At 48.0% G+C, this 14,738-nt stretch overlaps 1 protein-coding gene across 2 annotated transcripts in view; it reads left to right on the top strand.

The window, feature by feature from the left end:
• Positions 1-14,738, top strand: part of xrcc4 (X-ray repair complementing 4) — a 583,131-nt gene that overhangs the window by 201,631 nt on the left and 366,762 nt on the right. The window lies entirely within an intron of this gene.

Here is a 14,738-nt window from a genome sequence, read left to right as displayed (position 1 = left end):
CTGTGGCTATTGTGGAAACAAGATGCACGGGGAAAAGATGCAATGCCCTGGCAAAGGAAGGCAATGTGCTAAATGTGGTAAACGGAACCACTTTGCTAAAGTTTGCAGGACTGTTTGTGGATTAGCAGTACACACAGTGAGTGACAGCCAAATGCCAGATAGAGAGCCAAATGCAGAGGAACTGTTTATTGATTCTGTGTCACAGAAAAAACAGATTTCAGAGACTGAGCAAGCATTTGCAGATATTGAGATAGGAAAACAGGGCACAGAGCTTAGGTTTAAACTAGACACTGGAGCTCAGGTTAATGTAATTCCTCTGAGTGAGTATCACAGCTTGAAGGATGAGTGTGAGCTACAGCCCACCTCACGCAGACTGACCAGCTATGGGGGTGAGCAGCTCATTGTAAAAGGCACATGCGTGATGAAATGCAAGTACAAAGAAAGCGACATGATGTTGGACTTTTACATTGTTGACACTTGAGCACCTCCAGTGCTAGGTCTAAAGGCATGTTTAGACATAGACCTCGTCAAGCTAGTGCTATCATTGACAGCACCAGTTGAGAAGCAGACAGTCATGGAGGAGTTTGCTGACGTTTTCAAAGGAATCGGACTATTCCCAGGTGAATGCACTATTCACCTTGACGCAGCAGCAACCCCTGTCGTTTGCCCACTGAGAAGGATACCCCTTGCTCTACATAGTCGCCTGAAGGAGGAGCTGCAGAGCATGGAGAATACAGAAATCATCGTCCGGGAAACAGAACCGACAGAGTGGGTCAATGCGTTAGTAGTGGTTGAGAAACCACGTACAGGCAAGCTCAGAGTCTCTCTCGACCCCAGAGATTTGAACAAGGCTATCAAACGCCCTCACTACCCTCTACCAACGCTAGATGACATCACACCCAAGCTAGTGGGAGCATGTTACTTCAGTGTAATGGATGCACGATCAGGATACTGGACTATCAAGCTCACGGAAGAGTCATCTAAGCTAACAACGTTCAACACACCATTTGGACGCTACCGATTTCTGCGTTTACCATTTGGTCTTATCTCAGCTCAGGATGAATTCCAGCGGAAGATCGACGAAACGGGCAGCACGGTGGCATAGTGGTTAGCACTGTTGCCTCACAGCGCCAGGGACCCGGGTTCAAATCCGGCCTCGGGTGACTGTGTGGAGTTTGCACATTCTCCCCGTGTTTGCGTGGGTCTTCTCCGGGTGCTCCGGTTTCCTACCACAGTCCAAAGATGTGCGGGTTAGGTTGATTGGCCATGATAAAAATTGGTCCTTAGTGTTAGGGGGGATTAAATATGTGGGGTTACGGGGTTACGGGGATAGAGCTTGGGTGGGATGGCTGTCGGTGTAGGGACTGGGTGCTAGGGTTTGGATGATCAGCCATGATCTCGTTGAATGGCGGAGCAGGCTCGAAGGGCCGAATGGCCTACTCCTGCTCCTATCTTCTATGTTTCTATGAAACCTATGAAGGCCTCGACGGAGTAGTCACAATCGTAGACGACATCCTCATCTATGGCAGGAATAGAGAGGAACATGACAGGAACCTCCGTGCGATGCTACAAAGATCACGGGAGAAAGGTATCCGGCTCAACCCCGAGAAAAGCATAATCGGATCCACAGAGATCAGTTATTTCGGGCATCGCCTCTCAACTGATGGCATTAAACCGGATCCAGAGAAAATCTCCGCCATCAAGAAGATGGAGCCGCCGAAGAACCACGCAGAGCTAGAGACAGTACTAGGCATGTTTAACTACTTAGCCAAGTTTGCCCCGAGCCTCTCCGAAATCAACGCACCCATGCGTCAGTTGCTCAAACAATCCAATGAGTTCCTGTGGGGCAAACAACATGACACAGCATTTCAGAAAATGAAAGACCTAATCACCAGAGAACCAGGACCAGTTCTTGCCTACTTCGACCCCAACAAAGAGCTCAGACTACAAGTGGACGCGTCAAAGTACGGACTAGGCGCAGTATTACTGCAAGAAGGAAAGTCCATCGGCTACGCTTCCAGATCTCTCTCAGACAGTGAAATCAACTGTGCTCAAATCGAGAAAGAGCTATATGCAATTCTGTTTGGATGTAAGCCTTTCCACCAGTACGTCTATGGCCGACAAGTCATTGTGGAATCCGACCACAAGCCCCTCGAGTCAATCATGAAACCACTAGACGCAGCCCCACCAAGGCTACAGAGAATGATCCTTCAGCTACAGAAGTATGACTTCACAATCATTCTCCGTCCAGGCAAAGACATTCCTGTCACAGACACGCTCTCCAGAAAGTCTCTTAGCAACCAGGACAACAGCCTCAGTGAAGGCATGGATGTGCAGGTGCACATGGTGTACAACAGCTTACCTGTGAGTGACTCAAAACTGAAGAAGATCCGAGCAGGAACAGAGAAAGCTGCACAACTCACACTGTTGAGCAAAGTCATACATGAAGGATGGCCTGAGGAAAGGAGGAAATGCCCTCAGAGCATATCTGAATTCTGGAACCACAGAGACGAACTGTCACAAATCAACAGAATCGTCTTCAAAGGGGAGAAAATCATCATTCCTACCAGTCTCAGAGAAGAGATGTTGACAAAAATTCATGCTGGACATATGGGCATGGAAAAATGCAAACAAAGAGCACGTGACATTGTTTTGGCCCGGAATGTACAAACACATTGAGGACATTGTCGGAAAATGTTCCATTTGTCTAGATCGCCGCCCATTAAATGTCAAAGAGCCCATGATACCTCACCGTATCCCAGACAGGCCCTGGCAGGTCGCGGCAACGGATCTGTTCACATGGAACAACGAGGACTACATAGTGACTGTTGATTACTACAGCAGATTTTTTGAACTGGACCAGCTTCACAGCACCACATCTGCAGCTGTGATCCACAAGCTAAAGGCAGCCTTTTGCCAGGCATGGCATTGTAGAGACCTTAGTCTCAGACAATGGCCCCGAATACAAATCAAAAGAGTTCGAGTCGTTTGCCAAGGCATGGGATTTCACACATGTCACATCAAGCTCACATTACCCTCAAATAATGGCCTTGCAGAAAAAACTGTCCAGATTGCAAAAACACTCATGGACAAAGTCAAAGCGGACAAAAGAGACCCCTACATCAGTCTCCTTGAGTACCGCAACACTCCGGTTGACAACTTCAAGTCACCAGCACAGCTGTTGATGAGCCGCAGACTTCGCTCAATCCTTCCAAGCACCAACCAGCAGCTACAGCCAGAGGTCGTCAGCTGCAAGCAAGTGCATACAAAACATGTACAGAGACAGCAACACCAAAAGAGATACTATGACAGGTCAGCTAGACTACTGCCGCCGCTGCACAATGAAGAATCCATCAGAATCCAGGAGCATGACTACTGGAAGCCAGCAGTCGTCATCCAGCCAGCTGACACTGAGCGATCGTATCACATCCGCACCCCAGAAGGACAGGTGTAACGCCGCAATCGCAGGCACCTCCTGAACACCAAGGAACAACACCGTCATTCCGACGAGCGGATCAGTTCAACAGAGTGATGAACAGAGCAGTACACAAAACACATCATACTTACCTGAACCTGAACCTAAACCTGAACCGGAATTGTTGACCGATTCAGGAGCATGCTCCGTTCCATACCACACAAGGTCGGGACGAGAGGTCAAGCCTGGAGTTATCCTTGACTTGTGAACTGTCAAAGGGTGTAGGCGGATCGCTGCCCTAAAAAAAACTGTACATTGTTATTGAAACGTTGAGATGTTTTCAGTGATAGTTAAATGCTGAGTTTACTTATATGTTTATGCTACCGAAAACATTAGGTAGAAGAAAGGTTTAAAAGTAATGCATAACATTTTTCTTTTAAAAGAAAGGGGATGTAATATTTGCATATTGAATTATCATTGGCCTGCAGGCATCTGTAAGGGCTGCTACTGTTCTTGAAGACCCAGGCTAGGGGTCCAAACTCCATCTTGTCCCCACTGTGCTGTATGATTGAGATCACAGACCTGATGCTTCATAAAAGAGTTTAAACTGTAATACTCCGTTGTCCTGCAATTTATTATTTTTGTACAAAGTGTGCAAAACAAGACAAAAGGGAAAATGGAATATGAGCACAAACTAGCAAAAAATATAAACGGATTGTAAAAGCTTCTATAGGTATGTGAAAAAGAAAAGTTGGCGAAGGTAAATGTAAGTCCTTTACAGTCAGAGACGGGAGAATTTATAATGGGGAATGAGGAAATGGCAAGAAATTAAATAAATATTTTGTTTCTGTCTTCATGGAGGAAGACACAAACAACCTCCCAGATATGAGAGAACCAAGGGTGTGGCAAGAATGAAGAACTTAAAGAAATTATCAGCAAAAAGTACTAGCAAAATTAATGGGACTAAAAGTCAATAAATCCCAAGGACCGGATGACCTATATCCTAGGGTTTTGAAAGAGGTGGCCATTGGGACAGTGAAAGCATTAGTTGTCATCTTCCAAAATTCTATAGATTCTGGAACGGTTCCTGCAGATTGGAGGATAGCAAATGTAACCCTTCGATTTAAGAAAGGAGGGAGAGAGAAAACGGGGAATTACAGACCTGTTAGCCTCACGTCAGTAGTTGGGAAAATGCTGGAATCTATTATAAAGGATGCAATAACTGGGCACTTAGAATATAATAGTAAGATTGGGCAGAGTCAACATGGATTTATGAAAGGGAAATCCTGTTTGACAAACCTATTGGAGTTCTTTGAGGATGTAACTAGTGGAGTAGACAAAGGGGAACCGGTAGATGTGGTGTATCTGGATTTTCAGAAGGCCTTCGATAAGGTCCCACACGAGGTTGGTGAATAAAATTAGGGCACATGGAATTGGGGGTAATATACTAGCATGGATTGAGAATTGGTTAACAGACAGAAAACAAAGAGTAGGGATAAACAGGACTTTTTCAGGATGGCAGGCTGTGACTTGTGGGGTACTGCAAGGATCGGTGCTTGGGCCCCAGCTATTCACAATCTGTTATCAACGATTTGGATGAGGGGACTAAATGTAACATTTCCAAATTTGCTGATGACACAAAGCTAGGTGGCAGCGTCAGTTGCGAAGAGGAAGTGAAGAGGCTTCAAGGGGATCTCGACAGGCTCAGTGAGTGGGCGAAAACATGGCAGATGGATTATAACGTGGATAAATGTGAAGTTATCCACTTTGGTAGAAAAAGCAGAACGGCTGAGTATTTCCTAAATGGTGAAAGATTGGGGAATGCAGATGCTCAATGGTACCTGGGTGTCCTTGTACAGGAGTCACTGAAAGTGAATGTGCAGGTGCAGCAAGCCATTAGGAAGGCAAATGGTATGCTGGCCTCCATTACAAGAGGATTTGAGTACAGGAGTAAAGAAGCCTTACTCTAATTATATAGGGCCTTGGTGAGACCACACCTGGAGTACTGTGTATAATTTTGGTCTCCTTACCTAAGGAAGGATATACTTGCCATAGAGGGAATGCAACGAAGGTTCAAGAGATTGATTCCTGGGATGGCGGGACTGTCGTATGAGAAGAGATTGAGTAAACTAGGCCTGTATTCTCTTGAATTCAGAAGAATGAGAGGGGATCTCATTGAAGCATATAAAATTATTACAGGGCTTGATAGAATGGATGCTGGGAGAATGTTTCCCTTGGCTGGGGAGTCTAGAACCAGGGGCCACAGTCTCAGGATAAAGGGTAGGCCATTCTGGACTGAGATGAGCAGAAATTTCTTCAGAGGGTGGTGAATCTTTGGAATTCTCTACCCCACAGGGCTGTGGAGGCTCAGTCATTGGGTATATTCAAAATAGAAGTCGATAGATTTCTGACTAGTAAGGGCATCAAGGGATATGGTGATAGGGCCAGTGAATGGAATCGAGGCAGATCACCAGCCATGATCTCATTGAATGGCAGAGCAGGCTCGAAGGGCCGAATAGCCTACTCCTACTCCTATTTCTTATGTTCTTATGGCAGCCTATATTATTCTTTCGTGATTAGCCGCCCTTCTTAACTTGACAGTAGCATGGCTCCAGCAGCTCTAGAACCAATCTTTTTGTCTTGGTGATTCTTTCTGACCCTCAATCACATTCCTAACCAGATAACTGTATAGCAAACTTGTAATTAGTACTTTTAGCTATTTTCATTTTATACTCCTGCCCTTTAGATCTGCATTCACAGTCTAAGTCAAATAACTTCATTACATTTATAGTATCTGCTTCTCTTAAAAATTTTAACGAACAGCGTAATGCCCCACCTCAATCATCTTTGTTCCAATGAAAATAAATTCAGTTCTATGCGACTCCCTTCAGAACATATAGCCTTAGATCCTGCAATCAATTCTTTCATTCTTCTGTGAACCTTTCTAAATATATTAATGTCCTGTTGAAAGTAGCTGGCTCAGAATGATGCATGATATCTGAAATATAACCTAATTAATGCTCTATAGAAGATAGAATAGTTTGTTTTTATTTATATTGAATAACTTCCCATTTGCTGCCGTTATACATAAAATTTCTGAATCTAGGTGTGTTACTTAAATGCCTAAGCATTAGCTAGCTGTTATCTGGTTGGTTGGTGCCGAAGATTAGTTACTATTTGCAAACTACAACAACAATGACACCTTGTATTTATATAGCGCCTTTAACGTAGTAAAGCGTCCCAAGGCGCTTCACAGGAGTATTATAAGACAAAAAATTTGACGCCAAGCCACATAAGGAGAAATTAGGGCAGGTGACCAAAAGCTTGGTCAAAGTAGGTTTTAAGGAGTGTCATAAAGGAGGAAAAGGAGATGGAAAGGTTTAGGCAGGGAATTCCAGACCTTGGGGCCTAGGCAACAGAAGGCACAGCCACCAATGGTTGAGCGGTTATAATCAGGGATGCTCAAAAGGGCAGAATTAGAAGAGTGCAGATATCTCAAGGTGGTGGGGGGTGGTATTTGTGGGGCTGAAGGAGATTACATAGAGGGAGAGGCGAGGCCATGGAGGGATTTGAAAACAAGGATGAGTATTTTGAAATCAAGGCGTTGCTTAACTGGGAGCCAATGTAGGTCAGCGAGCACAGGGGTGATGGGTGAACGGGACTTGGTCCGAGTTAGGACATGGGCAGCTGGATTTTGGATGACCTCAAGTTTACGTAGTGTAGAATGTGGGAGGTCAGCCAGGAGTGCGTTGGAATAGTCAAGTCTAGAGGTAACAAAGGCATGGATGAGGGTTTCAGCAGCGGATGAATTGAGGCAAGGGTGGAGATGGACGATGTTGCTGAGGTGGAAATAGGCGGTCTTAGTTATGCTGCGGATATGTGGTTGGAAGCTCATTTTAGGGTCAAATATGACACCAAGGTTGTGTGGTTCAGCCTCAGGCAGATGTTCGGGAGAGGGATGGAGTCAGTGGCTAGGGGATGGAGTTTGTGGCGGGGACTGAAGACAGTGGCTTCGGTCTTCCCAATATTTAATTGGAGAAAATTTCTGCTCATCCAGAACTGGATGTCAGACAAGCAGTCTGACAATTTAGGGACCGTGGAGGGGTCGAGAGAAGTGGTAGTGAGGTAGAGGTGGGTGTCATCAGCGTACATGTGGAAACTGGTGCTGTGTTTTCGGATGATGTCACCAAGGGGCAACATGTAGATGAGAAATAGGAGGGGGCCAAGGATAGATCCTTGGGGGACACCAGAGGTAACGATGCGGAGCGGGAAGAGAAGCCATTACGGGTGATTCTCTGGCTACGATTAGATAGATAAGAATGGAGCCAGGCGAGTGCAGTCCCACCCAGCTGGACGACGGTGGAGAGGTGTTGGAGGAGGATGGAGTGGTCAACCATGTCAAAGGCTGCAGACAAGTCAAGAAGGACGAGGAGGGATATTTTACCTTTGTCACAGTCACAAAGGATGTCATTTGTGACTTTGACGAGAGCCCTTTCGGTACTGTGGCAAGGGCAGAAACCTGATTGGAGGGATTTAAGCATGGGATGAGGAGAAATTTCTTCACTGAGGGTGGTGAACCTATGGAATTCTGTACCACAGAAGGCTGTGGAGGCCAAGTCACTGAATATATTTAAGAAGGAGACAGATAGATTTCTAGAAACAAAAGGCATCAAGGGGTGTGGGGAGAGAGTGGGAATATGGTATTGAGATGGAGGATCAGCCATGATCATATGGAATGGTGGAGCAGGCTCGAAGGGCTGAATGGCCTACTGCTCCTATTTTTCTATGTTTCTATGGAGTTTCGAGAAAGATGGGCACGAATTTGGGAGGCGACAGCACATTCAAAGATTTTGGAGAGGAAAGGGAGGTTGGATATGGGGCGGCAGTTTGCAAGGACAGAGGGGTCAAGGGTTGGGTTTTTGAGGAGAGGGGTGATGATGGCTGATTTGAGGGAGAGGGGGACAGTACCAGAGGCGAGAGAACCATTTACAATGTCAGCTAACATGGGAGACAGAAAAGAAAGTTGGGTGGTCAGCAGTTTGGTGGGAATAGGGTTGACAGAGCAGGAAGTAGGTCTCAAGGACAAGATGAGCATGGAGACATGAGGGGAGAACAGAGAAACTGGAGAAAGATGTGGGCTAGGGCAGGGAGTTTGGCCCACTGGGCTAGGGGAAGGAAGGGAAGTGGCAGAGGCAGCTGAACGGATGGTCTTAATAACTTAAGAGACAAAGAAGTCCATGAGCTCCTCACACTTGTCAGAGGTGAGGGTGGAGGAGACAGGGGAGCGGGGTTTAAGAAGATGGCTAGCAGTGTAGAATAGAAGCCAGAGTTTATCTTTGCATTCCAGAATGATTCTGGAATAATGAGCAAGTTTGGCAGACGAGAGTAGGACCCGATAATGCTTTGTGGTCCAGCCAGATCTGGTGGCGAATGACTAAACCAGTTGTCCGCCATATCCTTTCAAGTCTGCGTCCCTTGGACTTGAGGGAGCGAAGATGAGGGCCATACCAGGGGGAATGGCCATGGTGAGATAGAGTAATTGTTTTAATAGGGACTAGGGCATCAAAGGTGGTGGTGAGGGTGTGGTTGAGCAGAACTAATAACGTATTGGAAAAGGCCAGAGTTTTGCGCTACGATTTATTTTCAGCACAAGGAATTAAATGGGCTAAAGTACATATGAAGTAATACAAATTGATCATTTCTTTGATCGAAGCATAAAATTCCATGATAAGTAAGTTACATACTTAACAGGACTGAATTGTACACTTCTACATGTGACATGCAAAAATAATTTTCTGTAATTGTACTTTCAAAGAGCAGCATTTGAGTGGCTAATTCAGAGTATTTTGTTGGTTGCATCAATCAGATCTGTGATAACATTGGAAGGTTAGAATTGTATTCTTATAAATAAATGGTCATAGTTTATTTTTAAAATATTTGTCTTTTGATAAAGGTATAAAATCTGTAAACGGTTTACACATGGCTATTTTTCAAAGGACATCAAAATCATGCCTATTTCAACTAATATTTTTAGTGCCGTTAAAGGAAAGTTAAACAAAAAGGGTGACCTTGAGTATCTGAAGTAAATCTTAACTCACGTTATGGAGTGATATAATATAGGAAAATTAGAAGCGGCAGCTGCAGTCTCGCAGTCAATTAAACCAACACAGATCAGGAAGACCTTGGTAGTAATAAACTGACTTTTCTTACTGGTCCTTAATTTTCAAAGATTCTTCTTTTAATAACACAAAACATATTTTATGGTAGTAATTCCACCAGCTTTGGCTTAATCTGGTTATTAATGACTGATTTAGTGTGGGAATGTTTTAATAATGTCTTTTTATTCATTTCAAAGTAAACATCTGTGGGTTGTAGACTTTGGGTCAAAGTTAGGCCATACACTCTCCGGGTCTTAATTTTACTACATCCAACTTTGTCTTGAGCATAAGTATTGTACATTGTTGTTTATGCATTGTAGTATAATATTAATCCTACATACAGAAATAAATCAATTAAAAATATATTTTTAAAACAAATACAATTGAATAACTTTGTTTTTTTTAAAAAGGGATGTTCTGATGTGATGTGTTCATAAATCAATGCCAAGTCTTCAAATTGTTCATATAATCTCTGTGATCTCAGTTGTTGAGATAGTGAAATCAAAGACTAAAGCTAAGCATTCAGTAGCTATTGGTGGGTTGTTTCTCTATAGAGTTACTCTCAGAACTTTAATTACAATGGCACTGGGTTTTTTTTGGTAAGCTGTTTTCTTTATTTTTATTCTCTTGGAATCTCCCTGTGATTTTGCACTAAACTTGTTTAAGTAGTATAAGATCACCTCTCAGACTGTCATCTAAGCCCCAAGATTAGATCGCAAACTTAGGATAATTCTTTTGCTGTTGTTGATTATACTAAATTGTATTCCAATTTTATATGAAGGCTTGGCTGTACTCTGGCTAATTTTTGGTAGGAGTTGGAGTGGGTACAGGTACTGACAGTACACCTGAGGCCCTTGATGCACAATGATAATACAAAGATGAATAATTTTAGAGTCTTTGGGCTAGAAATTCAGTTGGTTGCGCCAGCCGTTAGCGCCTTAGGAGGAGTAGATGTCGAGCGCTAGGCGCTTAGTGCCCGGGCGCAGCGCGATCTGCGCCTCACCCCAACTTCAGTAGACATTTAGCGCCGGCGCAAAGTCTTTGCGCGCGCTCAGCTGCGCGTGCAGATCATGATGTCATTTCCTCGTGCAACGCCCTTTGTGCGCCCCCAACCGGAACTTCAGTCGCGCCGGCCCATTGTGCGCCTGGCGGCCCTAGCGACTGTTGAGTGGAACGGTGCTCAGCCGATGCGGGCCGCGGGGAGCGCAAATTAAAGGGCACTTCACCTGCACTATAAAAGGCTGCCATTTTGCAGCACTCATTCTTGTGATACGGATCTTTGGAGAGAGACCAAGGTAGAGAGCTTACTGCTTTGGCCCAACACTAGGACAGGTACTTCTGGCTTCAGGCCACAGCTTTGCAATTGTCTTTGCCTTCATTCATATCTCATTGTTTGCCAGCATATTATGGGGGCTGCAATGGGTGTCAACGCTGGCTTTCACAATTACATCCAAAGGGCTCACAGACGCTGTGAGAGAGTGCGAGCCCTGGCTAGACAGAGAGGGGGCAACAGGCGTCGCCAAGGGAGGCCTTACCCACCCAGGGTCTACCGCCAGCAGTTCTCCTATCTCAACATGTCTGACGACCAGTGTGTTAGGAGGCTGCGATTCTGAAGGGAGGTGGTCACAGAGATCTGCCAGCTGCTTCGGAGAGATCTGCAGCCACAGCTGAGGTGCAGGACGTCTCTGTCGGTGGCAGTGAAGGTGACGGTGGCTCTCAACTTCTATGCCACCGGCTCCTTCCAATCCGCTGCTGGGGACATTGCTAACATCTCCCAGTTCGCCGTGCATTGCTGCATCCGCCAGGTGACCAATGCCCTTTTCAGAAGGAGACGTCAGTTCATCTCCTTCCCCATGACCCTGGACAAGCAGCAACAGCGTGCAATGGGATTTGGAAGAATAGCGGGCTTCCCCATGGTGCAGGGCGCCATTGACTGCACGCATGTGGCTTTGCGGGCACCTGTGGAGAATGCCGAGGAATACCGCAACCAGAAGGGCTACCATTCGCTGAACGTGCAGCTGGTGTGTGACCACAGGCAGCTCATCCTAGCTGTCAATGCCCGCTTTCCAGGCAGCAGCCACGATGCCTTCATCCTGCGACAGACTACTGTGGCTGACATGTTCCAGGCACAGCCTCACCCACGAGGATGGCTTATCGGGGACAAAGGCTATCCTTTGTGTACCTGGCTCATGACCCTGCTCCGCGCGCCCAGGACCCCTGCTGAAGAGGCATACAACGAGAGCCATCAAGCGACCAGGAACATCATCGAACAAACAATCGGCGTCCTGAAGCAACGGTTCCGCTGCCTGGATTGTTCCGGCGGAGCCCTGCAGTATGCTCCGGAGCGAGTCTCCCATTTCGTGGTCGTTTGCTGCATGCTGCACAACCTGGTTATCCGCAGGACTCGGGCATTGCCACCACAGATTGGAGCACCACCTCAGGAGGAGGAGCAGGAGGAGGAGGACCAGCACAGGAGGGAGGCACAAGGTCCAAGGGCCGCCCGTCGGCGGCTTATTGAACGTAGGTTCTAGGCCCTTCTCGGGGAATGGCTTGTGCCAATGAAAGAACATGAATGCAGCCGCTCCGCAAGCCCTCAGCCGGGCAAGGCAACAAAAACTTCAAAGTTCAAACATGGACAATCTGATTAAAGAAAATTGTTTATTCCACAAACTCTGTGCCCTTCCCACATGACAAACAGAAACAGAAAAAAAAAAAAAAAAACAGTCAGACACATAACTCGCTCCCACAACCTGGAGAGGATTAACAGAACAGTGAAACAAAAATGACCGTCATCCTTGGCCTTCATAAAAACAAACACAACATCCTCGGCCTTCATAAAAACAACACATTTGCCCACACCTTCTACCTTTTGGCCCGCGAGGGCGATGCCTTGCGCATACTTGTGCGGCCCCTGCCCGCCCTGCTGCTCCTCCTCAATTGGAGCCCAGTGGCTGCAGCAAGGCTGGGGGAAGGCTCCTGAGGGGCACATGGCGAGACGGCAGATGCCCTTGGGGGTCGGCCTGCACGAGCTCTGGCCCTCGAGGGGCCGGCTGGTGACTGCTGCAGCTGTGGCTGGGCGGCATCAGTGTGTCCAGCAGCTGGTGGCAGCTGCACTGGTGGAGTGGCAGTGTCGGCTGCAGGAATGGGGGCAAGCTGGCTGATGGCAGGCGCTCGCTGGTCGCCTGATACAGTGGCAGTCGCCCGGGCCAGCACTGCAGCATGCGCAGCAAACTGCTGAAGGACAGCCCGCTGGGCTGCTGCAGGGCGGCGGGTGCCCTGGCGATGCCTGGCTGATGCAGCCAGTGTGGCACCAGTTAGTGCCCGTGTTGCCCTGGTCTGTGGCCGCATAAGACCAGCCAGTGACTGGACGGCACGACTGAGCACTTGGGTACTCGCCGACTGTGCTGCCTCGAATTCCTCCACACTCCCAGCCAGTGACTGGACGGCACGAGTGAGCACTTGGGTACTTGCCGACTGTGCTGCCCCGAATTCCTGGAGACTCCTGGCCTGTGCTGCCCCGAATTCCTCCACACTCCGAGCCAGTGACAGTATGGAGTCAGGCATCCGTGCCACTACCCCCATGAGCTCCGTGTGCCTGCGCTCCGAGTCGACGGCCATTTCCTCTAGGAGGCGCACCTCCTCTGCGCTGACCGTCGCAGGACTGGAGGCCGCACTCACCCTCTGGGGAGAAGGCCGCCGAGCTTCCCCACCCCTCCCGTGTTGCTGCAGGCCGCTGGGCCCAGGAACTTCACTCTCCTGCGACCCTTCCCCCAGGCTCCCCTCCAGGGAAGACGTGTCCCCTACATCGCCATGGGCTGCCGCGGCTGAGGGTGCCACTGATGGGCCGGCTACCTCTTCTTCCTCCTCCTCTTCCGAGGGGCTGTCACTGGCAGCTTCAAGGCCCGCCTCCTCACCTGGCGATTCACCATCTGAAAGCAGGAAGGCACAAGAGTAGCTTTAGAGGACAGGGCGTCAGCGAGGGAGGCATGAGTGGTGCCATTCACCGCATTGGTTGGACAGTGGCAAAGGATGTTGATCTGATGCGCAAGTGGAACGAGAGAGGTCCAAAAGGTGATGTCCTTACCATTGGTGCCCAGAACAAGGTCGGCATCTCCAGTGGCAACGGGGCCAATCACACGGACTCCCATAATGTGCTCCACGCGCTGGTCTAGGTCGGTGAGCTCTTGGTGCTGAGGTCGGCCTCCACCGGTCGCAATCTGGCTACGCCCTGATCTTGTCTGCACTGCCTCCCATGGTCGAATAGCTTGGACATTGTGTAGCCTTGATCTTGTCTGCACTGCCTCCCATGGTCGAATAGCTTGGACATTGTGTAGCCCTGATCTTGTCTGCACTGCCTCCCATGGTCGAATAGCTTGGACAGTGTGTAAAGTGCAGAATGTGCAATTGATGTTCATGCCAGTCCCATAGCTGCTGGATGAGGGCTGGCCATTAGGGCTTTCAGGTCCCTTTGTCCATAATGTGAGGTGCACATGCAAGGATGAGGAGGACACTGGAAAGGGTACTCACCCTGACAATCCGAGTGAGGTTGTTGAACTTTTTCCTGCATTGTACAGGATTCCTGGCAACCACACTGTTGGATGTCACCCTGTTGGAGACCTCCCTCCAGGCTTTGCGGTAGACGCTGGGCACCGGCTTCTTGCCACTGTCAGGGAACAAAACATGGCGTCTTCGCTCCACTGCGCTAACCAGCAGCCTCAGGTCACCTTTGCTAAAGCGCAGCGCTCTCTCCCGGACCTTCTGCATCGTCCTGGGCGGTGAAGAGTTGCAGCAGCAGTGCTCAGGCCTAGGTGGAGGGCTGCAGTGTCCAGGGCGTGGCAGCCAAACAAATCGACCCTTCCCCCTTTAAGAGATGGCCGGCGCCAGCGTGTCTGCCGTCAATGAAGAAATCACCGCACCTGTGCTGTGCCCGGCCTCGGCGGTATAGCTCAGCACCGCCGGCTTAGCGCCTAAAGATAGTCGTGCATCGCCAGTTTTAGCGCTGCAGCAACCTCTTAGGGCGATGCTACTGAATATCGGCGAAGTGGCCTCGACTTTGCGCCGGGCGCAAACTTCAGCGGCCGCCCGACTTTACCGCCCCAAAAGTGGCTATACTGAATTTCTAGGCCTTTATGTTGCAGGGTTATTGATAAATAATCTATTTTGTT

The sequence above is a fragment of the Somniosus microcephalus genome, chromosome 1 (assembly GCF_052327205.1).
Source record: "Somniosus microcephalus isolate GS21.2 chromosome 1, FLI_Smic_1.0, whole genome shotgun sequence".
In the NCBI taxonomy this organism is placed as follows: Eukaryota; Metazoa; Chordata; class Chondrichthyes; order Squaliformes; family Somniosidae; genus Somniosus; species Somniosus microcephalus.
This window is presented reverse-complemented; position numbering and strand designations above follow the sequence as displayed.